Genomic DNA, 12670 nt, shown 5'->3' with positions numbered 1-12670 from the left:
AGTGGATACTTTCCTAGAAGAAAGCAGCCATCCCAATCTTGGCCATGTAAAGTTTAACCTTTAAGTGTTATGTATTGCATGTGATGTCTTATTAATGTAACAAAGGACCAGAAGATGCAATACTTGACCATAAAGTGCTTGTCCAGCATATTATGTGTGGCTATATTGTGCTACCTCATGTCATGATACGAGCCCAGTGAGTATCTAAAACCATGCTTGATTCTCATTACTATTAAGGTGTGCAACATTGAGAGATTAATTTCTTATCCGTGTTAAAAGGTCAATGTCAACTGAGCTCTGTTGCCTTCGCTGCATTGCAAAATTTTGTTCACTGCCTACAAAGATTATAGAAGGTTCCCCACTACCTGATTTTTAGATAACTTCCCCTAGATCAGGAGCGTCAAACTCAAGACCCGCAGGCTGGCCTGGAAATATCAAAAAACTGGCTGTGGCCTATTTTTGGCCTCCCGGATTTCCAGCAGCACTCTGCAAAAACCGAGCAGTGCGGGGGTGCCTCTGTATGGCCCATTTTTGGTTGGCAGAGTGCTGCTGGAGGCTGAAAATGGGCTGTGCAGGAGCCTTGCGGGGTCTCCATGTGGCCCATTTTTGGACGGCAGAGTGCTGCAGGAGACCATGGAATCCAAAAATGAGCCCCCCCCCGAACCCCATTTTGGCCAGCAAATTCCTGCAGGAGGTGTCTTTCCTGCCTCCCCCCTGCTCCCCACCCCACAGAGGAGAACTACAATGCTGATCTGTCCCTCAAAGAAATCCAGTTTGACATCCCTCCCCTAGATTCTTGTGCCATTGTTCTTTACTTACAACACTTTGGAAAAAAAAAAATCAGTGGCAAAAAAACGAATCGTCTGCCCACTCTTCATTTAGTTCTGTGGATCTGAACAAATGCCAATTGCCCTCTTTCTATAACACAATCCTAAATTCTCCTGAGCTTCTATCTACCATAACAATGGTTTCCCCGTGCTCTTTATATGACATTCAACTTACAGGGTAAATATATTTTATTTTCCATGTGATTCCTTTTACCTTTTCTAGAGGGGTCTAGGACAACTCGATGCAGCCAACTTACCACATCTAACTCGCTGTGACCAACTTGCAGGACAACTCGCTGCGGCTAACTCACCATGGGACAAGGGTTACACTAATATCAAAGAAATGGTGAAACATTAAAGAAAAGATGCAAAAGAAGGGACAAAATGACAAAATTACTTTAAATTGTTGAATTGTTCTGCAGCAAGCTGTCCCTCAGTGAGTTGGCTGTGACGAGCTGGCCGTGCCAAGTTGCCCCATTCTGTTCTAGAGATCATTTTAAACACTCATCAGAGACGTGCATTCCACTACGTCATTGCTTAATCAAAGTTTGCTGAATAAACCAAAATGGGCCATGTCTGCACTGTAATTTTAAAATTCTTGTGGCTGGGATCCCAGAACATATCAATTAAAACAACTGCGTTATCTATGTGCTGTGTGATCTAGGTGAAAGTTAGCATCCACTCCAGCAAGATACTTTCCTAATTACAAACTTAACAAACTGAAAAAACTCCTGTTTTGAAGCCCCCATCTGTATGATTCCTGTATACAATACATTTGAAACCATGGTGGGAAAGTCACAACTTACTGAAATAAGCTGGTAGGTATAGTATTTCACTTTTATCTCTTTCCCTAATAAGCCTCGAATTAGAACTGATTTAATTGTAAGTGAAACTGGTCTTAAGTGGCAAGTCATTAATGATGTCTTGCATGGGCTGTATATTTTCTATAATATATAAAGCTGGTTTAAAGATTGTTTAATGGAAATTGTATCCAAAAAGAAGGATACAATCAATTGCTGTTGATTGCAAACCAGACAAATATCGCTTTATAGGTAGCCTTAGTAAGAATAGTGATTCTTGCCTTCACGTTTTCCTGTGGAAAGCAGCTAACATGTGCATTATGACAACTTAATCCGCATGAGTCAGACTGAAATGGTGTATTAACATGCAAATCCTTTTTCTTCAGGAGCTGATGAAATCCCATTGAAGTTCCATCTTTAACTAACAAGATTCAAACTCATTTCCATTTCCAGTGCAGTGGAATAAAATTCAGAAGAGAGGAATGGTGTATTAAGTATAATTTTGATGAAAAAAGGAGACAAAAACTAATTTGAAAAGCAAGGTTATACGCTTAAAAAAAAAAAAAAATAGGAAATGTGCTCTGAAACATTTGTTCAGCAATTGCAACTACCCCACACAATATTTTTTCAAATAGGTAAAAAAATAAGTATTTTACTTTCTGATCCACCAGCAGAATATCATTCTCAGTGTATACCACTACAAACCTTTTGGAGTGATTGGGATTACAGTATCAGATAACATGTTGAATGTTTATTATATTAATCTAGAATGAGATAAATCAGATTGCATGCACGGATTTGTCTGAGCAAGAGTGTAAATTTTTAGGGTGTCTACTTGAGATATAATTTTAATAAGGAATAGGAGTCTATGTTGTGGTAATTCCATGCAATTCTGTTGTGCTTGAATTTAAAAAAAATACTAGATTTACAATTGACTGCCACTTAATGCTTCTAGACAATTGCTACTTCTTTACACAGTACTTTGGTAAGATTAGGTCACCTGATGACCTAAACCATGGTTTCGTTAATTGAGATTTGGTAAATGACAAATGGTTGGATTTGCAGAACATACTAAACCATAAACAATGGTTTGTAAAATAAAATGGCTGGATTCATGTAACTTGAGCCAAAATTAAATAAACTGCATTATGGCTTAATATGTTGTGAGAAATAAATCATAACATCTACTAGGATGATTTATTAGGTGTACATATGAAAACCACAAATTTTGCTTAAATAACAGTATAAATATAGTATTCATTATAAGTGTTTAAAAAAATAACCTGGTGCCCACTGAATGTTTTAGACCACCTCTCTTACCATTCTGAGTCATAAGTTGTGTTGTGGGAGAGTTGTGCTAGTTGTCTTTCAAAACATTTAATGGGCACAATGTTGGCTGTGTTTACTTTGTTAGCAATTCAGAGTATTGATTTTGAAACATGATTCAAGGTTTGGGTATGTATACTTTCTAGAGTATCATGTCACTTTTAATAGAATGATGTCTAAGGGAAATGTGTATACATGTTTACATGTTATCAAAGGACATTTCCTGAAGTGATCTGGAGAACTTTATGCATTCTGTAGTTTCTAAAAGGTAAAAAGAGTATGAGGCAAATAAAACGTACACATTACAACCTCCCTAAACCTGTAATATGTTCCCCTATACTTAGTGATCTTAATTTATATCTCTGATACATCAAAACTCTACCTTTAACTATATCTAAATATTAGCATCAAGTGGAAGGGTGATTTGGTCCTGCAAGTCTAAATCTCTGTCCAAATCATTGTACTAGGATAGTCTCAGCTTCAACCCTGGGCAACTGATTCCAGTGCTAAGACTTGCTATTAGCAAGAGTTGTCAAATATTTAACTGATATTTGTTTTATTATTTAAATCCTTTATTCTTCGTTTTTTCAACATTTTGAAAGAATGCGCTCATAGCCCTCTGTTTTCTCAAAGGCTAAACATTCACAGTTCATTCAATTTCTCAATGATATTTTAGCTGCCTTTGCCTGAACCTGTTCTAGCTATTCTGAACCCACTGAGAAGATCAACATAACTTGTAACAAAAACCAAAAGCAAGAGTAAGAATAATTCTGTAGTATGAAAGACAATGTTCTTTTAGCTCCAAAGGCTACATACGTTATCAAATTAGCGGTAAGACCATACGTTCCATTTTATTAATTTTTTTCTTCCATGGTAAGTTGGGAAGCTCTTTTTAGTTTGCTTCTAAAATTCAGAATGCTTAAAGGGGGTGGGGGAGGCTTGAGGATTGCAATTGGCTCATAGCTCACAGGTGCCTTAATCCCTGCTATAGGTCAAATAACATAATTAGGAGTGGTGATGAACTACTTTCCCAAGATCCCTTCAGCCCCAAGGGAAATATACTTCGCTTCTCAACTTAACTGAGTAATTATTTTCCTGACATTAACAAAACTAAAGTACTGAGCATCAATTAACCACTGGTCCAACCTGAATAGCTTGCAGCCCGATAATAAATCAATATTACAGGACTCATTTCATGGCATCAAAGGAAACTCTAGGCAATTTGTTGTCTGCTTTCCCCTTATCAAAACAGATAACTGGAGTAATTGCGCATTGTGAAATAGATGAACTTTAATATCAAACGAGCAATCTTTCTCTGCAAAAAGAAACTAATTTATTCTCCAATCAAAACGTGATTTGTAATTAAGAGGTGGAGAAAGTTGCTGTGCATTCTAATGTAAAACTTTCTAGTTTTTATTCAAGGAATAAGCATGATGAAATTAATACTCAATATACTGTCCTAGGCAACAGCAGTTCACTGCAAACTCCTTTCTTAAATTTCCAAAATTTCTTTAGCTTGAACTAGTTATCCACACTATCATTAAACAAGATATGTATTCTCACACTGAGAGTAAATCGGCAATTGAGCCAAGGCTTGAGACAGGAGACTGAATTAGCAATAGCACTTAGAGTTATATACCGCTTCACAGTGCTTTACAGCCCTCTAAGCAGTTTATAGAGTCAGCCTATTGCCCCCAACAATCTTGGTCCTCATTTTACTGACCTCGGAAGGATAGAAGGCTTAGTCAACCTTGAGCCTGGTGAGATTTGAACTGCCAAATTGCAGGCAGCTGGAAGTCAACAGAAATAGCCTGCAGTATTGCATTTTCACCACTGCGCCACCATGGCTCTCACATTAGCCTTGTGTTTGTTTCTGTTCTGACCAACTGGGTTCAAATTAAAATCTGGAGATATTATACAAAGGCCTAGATCTCTTGAACAACCCATAATGCTGGGAAAGGGTGTAGGAAAGAGGACAATCAGTTCATGATCCGGAGATCCTTCTGAACTCCTGACTTGTATTTAAGGAACAATGAATAGTAGCCATAGGTCAAACTGAAATTTGGAAAGTTCACAAGTCCATACTAGATTTAATTTTTAAATAATTTTATTAAGAATTATTAATGAAAAGAATAGAAACAAACCTGAATTACAAAGAAAATCTACAAAAATAAAAACAAATTCAAAAAAGGAAAAAAGTGCAAAAACTTCTCCTTTCATCCTACCGAGATAATTTTAATGGTTTATTGCCATCTCTTAAATTCAACATAATCTCTCTTCACTCAGTAGTTCATCCCTTAAGCAATATAATCTAAATGTCAGTTGTTCTTTTGTCAGCAAAATCCAATAAGGGCAACCAGTTATAAATATTTTTTATTTAGCCCTGACAGAAGTAGGCAACCTTGTATTCTGTTCCTATGTTTTTTTTTACAAATTTATGTATATACCTTGTTTGTCACTTCTAATAAAATCCTTCAGGACTTCACTGAACTCTTGTATGTCCAGTTTAAAAAAAAAACAAATCGGTTTTCTGGTTCAATGTTTATACATCTCTTTTTTAGGAAATAAATTATTGATTGCCTCAATTTGTGTTTCCCTATCTTTTTCCCTATCCTCATTGCTTAGTGCATTTAAGTCCCCCTTCAAAATAATTTCACAGTTATTCACTGCAACTTGTTCTGTAACTCTGTCCATATAACTTACCAAGGAATTTGGCAGACAAATACTCATTTCTACTCCAGTCTTTTCTTTAACCTCTAGCTCCCTAGCATCTAATTTTCAAGGTCCCCTTATAAGAAGATCCAAAACAATCACTATTTCCCAAGGGAACATTTCTTCTAATTAATTAAGCTATAATTCTAAATCAATCTGGACCATTAATCCACTGTAAAAATCCATATGCATCATCCAAAAATTCCATGTTTCCAAAAGTTTTAAAATCAAATTTATACCATCTTCCTCTTAAGGATAAGGAGACTCACTGATAAATATAGTAAATTTGGTCTAGTCACTAAGGCACCAGGCTAGAAAGCAGGAAACAGCAAATTCAAGTTCTGCTTTAGCCAGTTGGGAGATTTTGAGCCAGTCGCTCTCAACCCAACCTCCCTTATAGGGTTGTTGTGGGAGAAAATAGGAGGAAGGTGTGCTGGATATGATTACCACCTTTGAGTTATTTGTAAAAATAACAAAGGCAGAATTTAAGGTTTAACGGTTTTCCTTTCCAGTTGTTACCGACTTGGAGCAATGCTCATCTCCAATTCTCAGCTGAGGGAGCCTGCATTGTCTGAGATACTTCCGTTACATAGCCAGCGTGAAAGTACAAAACACAGTAAACATTTCCTGCTGAAGCAGGACCTATTTATCCACTCGCATATGCGTGCTTTCAAAGCCTCTGCAGCTTGAAATATAGGCTCGTTTCATCACTTCCTGTATTTCCAGAAATACCAGAAGTGACTAAACAGCCCTATTTTTCAGCCTGCAAAGGCTTTCCTCAAGTAACTGGGAGGCTGAAAAAGGCCTCAAACAGGCCAAAAATCAGCTGGGAGGTGCAGTGCAGGTAAGGGGGCAGGGGATTGCGTGTGCATGCACAGGGGGCATGGGAGGCGCATGCATTGCCTTCTGGGTGCTGGCACACAAGTGCGCGTGCGCACCATTTTTGGCACAGGAACCCAAAAAGGTTAGCCACCACTGAGCTAGGGCAAGAAACAGGAGCTCACCCCGTCCCAAGGTGCTCAGATCTCAAACCTGGGCTGTCGGATTTCCGGCTGACAAGCCCAGCGTCTTAAATCACTGAGCCATTGTCCTGACTAAAGACAGGATACAAATAAATAAATGATCCTTATCAGTCTAAAGCAGGGGTGTCAAACTCACGTCACGGTGGTGTTATGTGCCATATCGAGACTTTTTTCCTTTTGCTAAACTGGTGTGGGCATGGCCAGCGCATGATGCATCCAGCCTGTGGGCTGAGAGTTTGGCAGCCCTGGTCTAAAGGGTCTTAATCTCTCCATTCCAAATAAAAATAATAAGTGAATAAGGCTAAGTCAAGCTTAATGTCCTTAAAGGCTGCTTCATGTGTTAGCTTGATGAAATCCTGATTCCTAGCTAACTCAACTCATAAACCAACTGCAGAATGGCAGTTTCTGTGGTCTACTCAGGACGAGCAACTGTCCAGAGTCATAATCTCAATGATCTCTCCTTCCTCCCGATTTTGATATCCAGCCATGATTCTCCTTGCAAATGCAGTCCTGCTCCCAGCAGGCTATCAGTGCTCCATGGCGCTCACAGGAAATGGCATACTTGATCTTTCAGATGGATTGTAAAAAGCTCTAATTTTCCTATGTCCTGGTATAGAGTATATTTTCTTTGGCTCTGAGAATTACAAATTACACTTATACAGTAATGTAAGAGCAAGTTGCATAGTTGTGAGTCACTGTAGTAAATAATTGCAGAGCTATGCTGATTTTCAATTTGTATCAAATGCAAAATATGTTATTCTCCCAATATTTTGGCCTGGATCAGTTCCATAGTCTTATAGACTGCATCTCTGTGACATACCTCTTCAGGTCAGTAGTGCTCAAACTGCATTAGTCATCTTTTGAAACTCAAAACTTCTGCAAAGTAGGGCAGAGTTCATCCTGCCCCTACCATATCCAAGGTTTGTTATTAGTTTACTTATCTTGACCCCAACTTGATGTATGACTTAGCCATTTCTTCCCTCTGACCTAGAGATAGGAAACTAGGGCATCCAGCAAACATGGAAATTGTGCCAGGAATGAAATGTGTTGCATGCAGGCACCACAGTGCCTAAGCAGTGTTATTTAACTACCTACAGTTTCTATGATGGAAATTGTGATTTATTTTATCTGACCAGTTACCTTGCAAAATATATAGAGAAATTCAACATAAAATAAATTTAACTTTCAGATCTCTCTCCCTGCAGTCAAGCTTCATAAGTAAATTCATACATTCTTCAGAATAAAAACTTTTGTACCATAAAAGTACAATACAGTAGGTCAATTTTCAGGGTTTCAGTTTAGGTCTGTTTGAAGACCATTTCAACCTAAGAAGTTGGCAGAGGAAGAAAAGGTATTGCAGTAGCAGTTGATTGGCATCTGTCACAATTTGGATTGTTTCTGTTTTAGATTCAAATGTTAACCACTGAAATAATTAAAAAAATGTTTAGCCAAAGCCAAAGTTTTGAAGGTGGATTTTCCCCCCTCAACGTTTATTTAATAATTGGATTTCCACACCATTCTCATCATTATCATTTATTGATGGGGTCCAATGCAATTTTAACACACTTTGTCTAGATCATTATTGTCACTCAAAGTATCTTACTGTCATTAAAATCAGAAGGATGGGACCTGCTTAAAAACTGCAAAGAAAGACACACAGTGAACAGGAAAGGAGAAAATCAGTTCTCCCAAGCTACAAAGAAGTGGTTAGAAATGTATTGACATTTCTGTTTGCAGGTAGTCCTCAACTTATGACCAAAACTTCTGTTGCTAAGCAAGACAGTTGTTAAGACCATTTTATGATCTTTCTTGCCACTTAAATGAATCACTGCAGTTGTTAAATTACTAATATGGTTGTAATGTGAATGTGGCTTCCCCATTGACTTTGCTTGTCAGAAGGATGCAAAAGGTGAACATGTGACTCCGAGACATTGCAACCATCATAAATACGAACCAGTTGCCAAGCGTTCACATTTTAATCATATGACCATGGGAATGCTGCAATGGCTGTTGGGAAGAACTGTATTGTTGTGGTTCGCTGGCAACAGGTGCAGATGGCAGCGGTCTCTGAGAGCGAGGACTTGGATGAGGGACCTGTGTGTGATGCAGGGATGGGGCCAGGACTATCGGAGAGTGGGGTGCTGCCTTTGGAGGTCGTGGAGTCTGACAGCAGTGATGAATAGGACCCCAGGGAGTCTGTGCTCAATGCGTATGCGCACAGGGTTGCTCAAAGGAAAGAGTAGCTGAAGTAGCACAGGCGACTCGGGAATAAGGTTGGAAGGTGATGGCCCCTCCCATCAGGGATACAAGCCAGCCTTCAGGGTTGGCTTCTTTGCAGGAAGCAAATAAGTTATTTCAACTCCAAATTCTTGTGGAAGTCTTGTCTAGTCTGTTTTGTTTTCAGAGACTTTTGTTTTTGTTCCTTGCAATTAATCTTGCGTTCTTGGCAGCCTTTCACAACCTTGAAAGGGCTTGCTCTTATCTGGGACAATTAGTTTTAATGACTCTTTGCTGTGAATGAACAGAATTCACAGAGACGTAGTAAAAAAGTTTGCTTTTATATATACTTTGTGTTTATTTGATTTGAACGAGGCTTGGGTCAGTACAGTTATTGTCACTTTTTTCAGGACCATTGTAACTTTGAATGGTCACTATATTGAAAAATTGTAAGTTGGAAACTATTCAGTCTTGGCTAACCTTCCCTTGGTGGTGGACTTTCTTGAATCACAATTTCTGGCTTTTGTTCCTATAGCCCATCAGGCTTTTGGTAAAGCAGTCAACTCAAGTCAGATAGTAGGAGAGAGGGAAAAGCAAGTTCCTGACAGCTGCTCTCCAATGGAACTGGGCAGAGCTAGTCACACCCCTCACCTTTGCCATCATATTTTTCCTGAGAGGTAGGGGTACAGCTCTCATCCATCCTCCTCCTCCTCCTCTGATTCAGCTGCTGGAGGGTCTGGTGGCCAACAGGCCACAACAACTTCACGTGATTTTGATTCTATGCTTCTGTTTATACACCCTAGGATTGTATTAGCTTTTTTGGCTCCTGCCACACACTGCTGGCTCATGTTTAAGTGATCATCCACTAGGACTCCAAGATTCCTCTCAGGTTTCGCCTAAAGTGTACTTGTACTCTTGGTACCTCCTCTTCAGAGGTGGTATTCAGCAGGTTCTGACCAGTTCTGGGGAACTGGTCACGGAAATTTTGAGTAGTTCAAAGAACCAGCAAATACCACTTCTGCTGGAGATTTTACAGTGTCCTTCTCCTGCCACGCCCACCAAGCCACGCCCACAGAACTGGTAGTAAAAAAAAATTGAATCCCACCCCTGCTCCTCTTCCTATTTTTCCCACAAAAACAACCCTATGAGGTAGGCTGGACTGAGAGAGAATGACTGGCCCAAAGTTACCCAGCTAACTTTCATGCCTAAAGTGGGACTAAAATTCACCATCCCCCAGTTTCTAGTCTAGTCTGGTGCCTTAACTGCTAGACCACGGGTGTCAAACTCAAGTCCCGCAGGCCAGATTCGGCCCATGGGATGCTTAAATCTAGCCCGCGGGGCTGGCCTGGAAATAGCAAAGGACTGGCCCATGGTGCCCCATTTTGGCCGGCAGGGTGTTGGAGGTGTCTGTCCTGTCTCCCCACCCCCTGGCCGGCCTGTGGAGAACTATAATGCTGATCCAGCCCTTGAAGAAATCCAGTTTGACACCCCTGTGCTAGACCAAAAGCTTAGGAGTTGCCTGAGTTCCAGCATCCTTTCTGTGAACTTTAAAACCCCTCCCAAGAGAGTGTGAATACATTAATTTCCCCCCTTTTTCTCCTCCTGCTCTTTCTTTCTTTCTTTCTTTCTTTCTTTCTTTCTTTCTTTCTTTCTTTCTTTCTTTCTTTCTTTCTTTCTTTCTTTCTTTCTTTCTTTCTTTCTTTCTTTCTTTCTTTCTTTCTTTCTTTCTTTCTTTCTCTTCAAATAAAGGAGTAGGTTCATGCACCCAAGCCATGATTTTGTTAAGAAGCCACAATGGCTGGATTCACACAACACTTAAGCCCAAACCTGTCAGATCATATTGTGACTTAATGAAATGCATGACTCCATGATTAAATCAAATGAGGTACATTTGTCCTCCAACGGGGCACTTTGGGGTTTGTCTTTGCATTATATATTAACCCATGTTTAACTAAACATGGTATTAGTGAATTAATGCAATTGTTTAGGTTTGCACCATCTACTGAAACACAAAGCAATCAACTAATCATCTTTATCCCCCTTGAATCCAAGGACAATATCATTAACCAGTGCCTCTAGATTAAATGTTTGTTAAGTTTATACTACTGAAACCTTGGAATTTCTAATTGCTTACAGATGGACCCTTTCATCTTGACAGTAGTAAACTGCAGATCCTCAAGAGCCCAGGCAGGCAAGCTGGAGCACAGACCTTATTAGCTATGTTGAGACATGTTTACGCAACTGGAATTACTGAACAACACCCAGAATCAAAAGTAGTTACTACAAGGGGTGTCATGGCAGGGCAACTGATGCAAATATCATAAATCAACTGCACTAAATATATTATTCTGTATTACTCACCAGAAATTTTTATTCCCATTTTTTACTAAATATCCGGCTCGTTCCACTTTGTTTTATCTCAAGAAGTTATGATTAAATCAATCTGATTTTATTTTCTTGACCACAGCCAAGTACTGTTCTATAGACTGCACAATATGATGCATTAACTCTAATCTTTTTGAGATATTTTCAAATAATTGCATTTTTCCTTTTACCTTAATTAACTGTGATTTTTGGGTTTTACATGCTGGTCTAGGATCAAATATTGATGTGATCTGAAGTAATTTGTACAATGACATCATGACATATCTGCGATCTTAATGATCTCAATACCTACAGTGAAAAAACTGACCTCTGATCATTTTTCAGACTGATGACCATTGCAGCATCCTCATGTCACATGATCAAAATTCGGATGCTTGGCAACTGGCTTGTATTTATGACGGTTGCAGTGTCCTGGAGTTACATTATCATCTTTTGCAGCCTTCTGATAAGCAAAGTCAATGGGGAAGCCAGATTCACTTAACAACCATTGTTTTAAAAACTGTAGTGGTTCACTTAACATCTGTGCCAAGAAAGGTCGTAAAATGGGGCAAAACCCACTTAACTACCTTGCTTAGCAACAGAAATTGTGGGTTGAATTGCAGTTGTAAGTTGAGGACTACCTATATTTATTCCAGATACTGAGGGCTTCTTAGTAATAACTGTTTTAGAAATCGGTGAAAATGAGAAGAAATGAAACCTTTTCAGAAACCTCGGAAAGTGCTTATCATGAGAGAAAATAAAAAGAAATGACCACAAATACTGTTCTTGGTTTTAGATCTGCAAAAAAATAAGCAATACATTTGTGCAAAAGTATCTGTAAACAAATGCATCAGCTCTTTCACTTGCAGGAAACTGCACATTGAAGAGATTAAGTGATAAGTCTGACATGATTTTTGCCTTTAAGAATTTGTTATCCTTGGAAAGCTGAAGGAAAAATAGCTGGAGGTTAGTCATTCATAGCAGCAGGCATTTTCTACTAAGATGCATTATTTGATATATCACTCAATGGAAAATTCATTTTAATACCATCAACTAGAACTACTTTTAACTTTTAGATGCAGCACAGTGCAATACAAATTTATAAATAGAAAAAAAAAAAACCCCAAACCCTCACATCTAAGTCAGGCTCCGGATGGCAGGACGACTTTACTATTTCCAATTTATAAGAATCAATTGCAAAATGGTTGCAATTTCTAGTCAGTCCAAATTTCTCAGAATTGATTAATTTTGGAAAAATAATTTTATGTATTAATAATTGTATGAATGTGTACATCTCTACTTGTTCCTAGGGAGGTCAAGATTGATTATGAGCAGCTCTGCAAACCACTTTTTGCTCAGTAGGCTGCTCAGGAGTCAATCGGAACCCATTAGCCCATTCTAC

Source organism: Pseudonaja textilis, chromosome 2 (genome assembly GCF_049901715.1).
Source record: "Pseudonaja textilis isolate UNSWEBS1 chromosome 2, rPseTex1.2, whole genome shotgun sequence".
NCBI lineage: Eukaryota > Metazoa > Chordata > Lepidosauria > Squamata > Elapidae > Pseudonaja > Pseudonaja textilis.
This window is presented reverse-complemented; position numbering follows the sequence as displayed.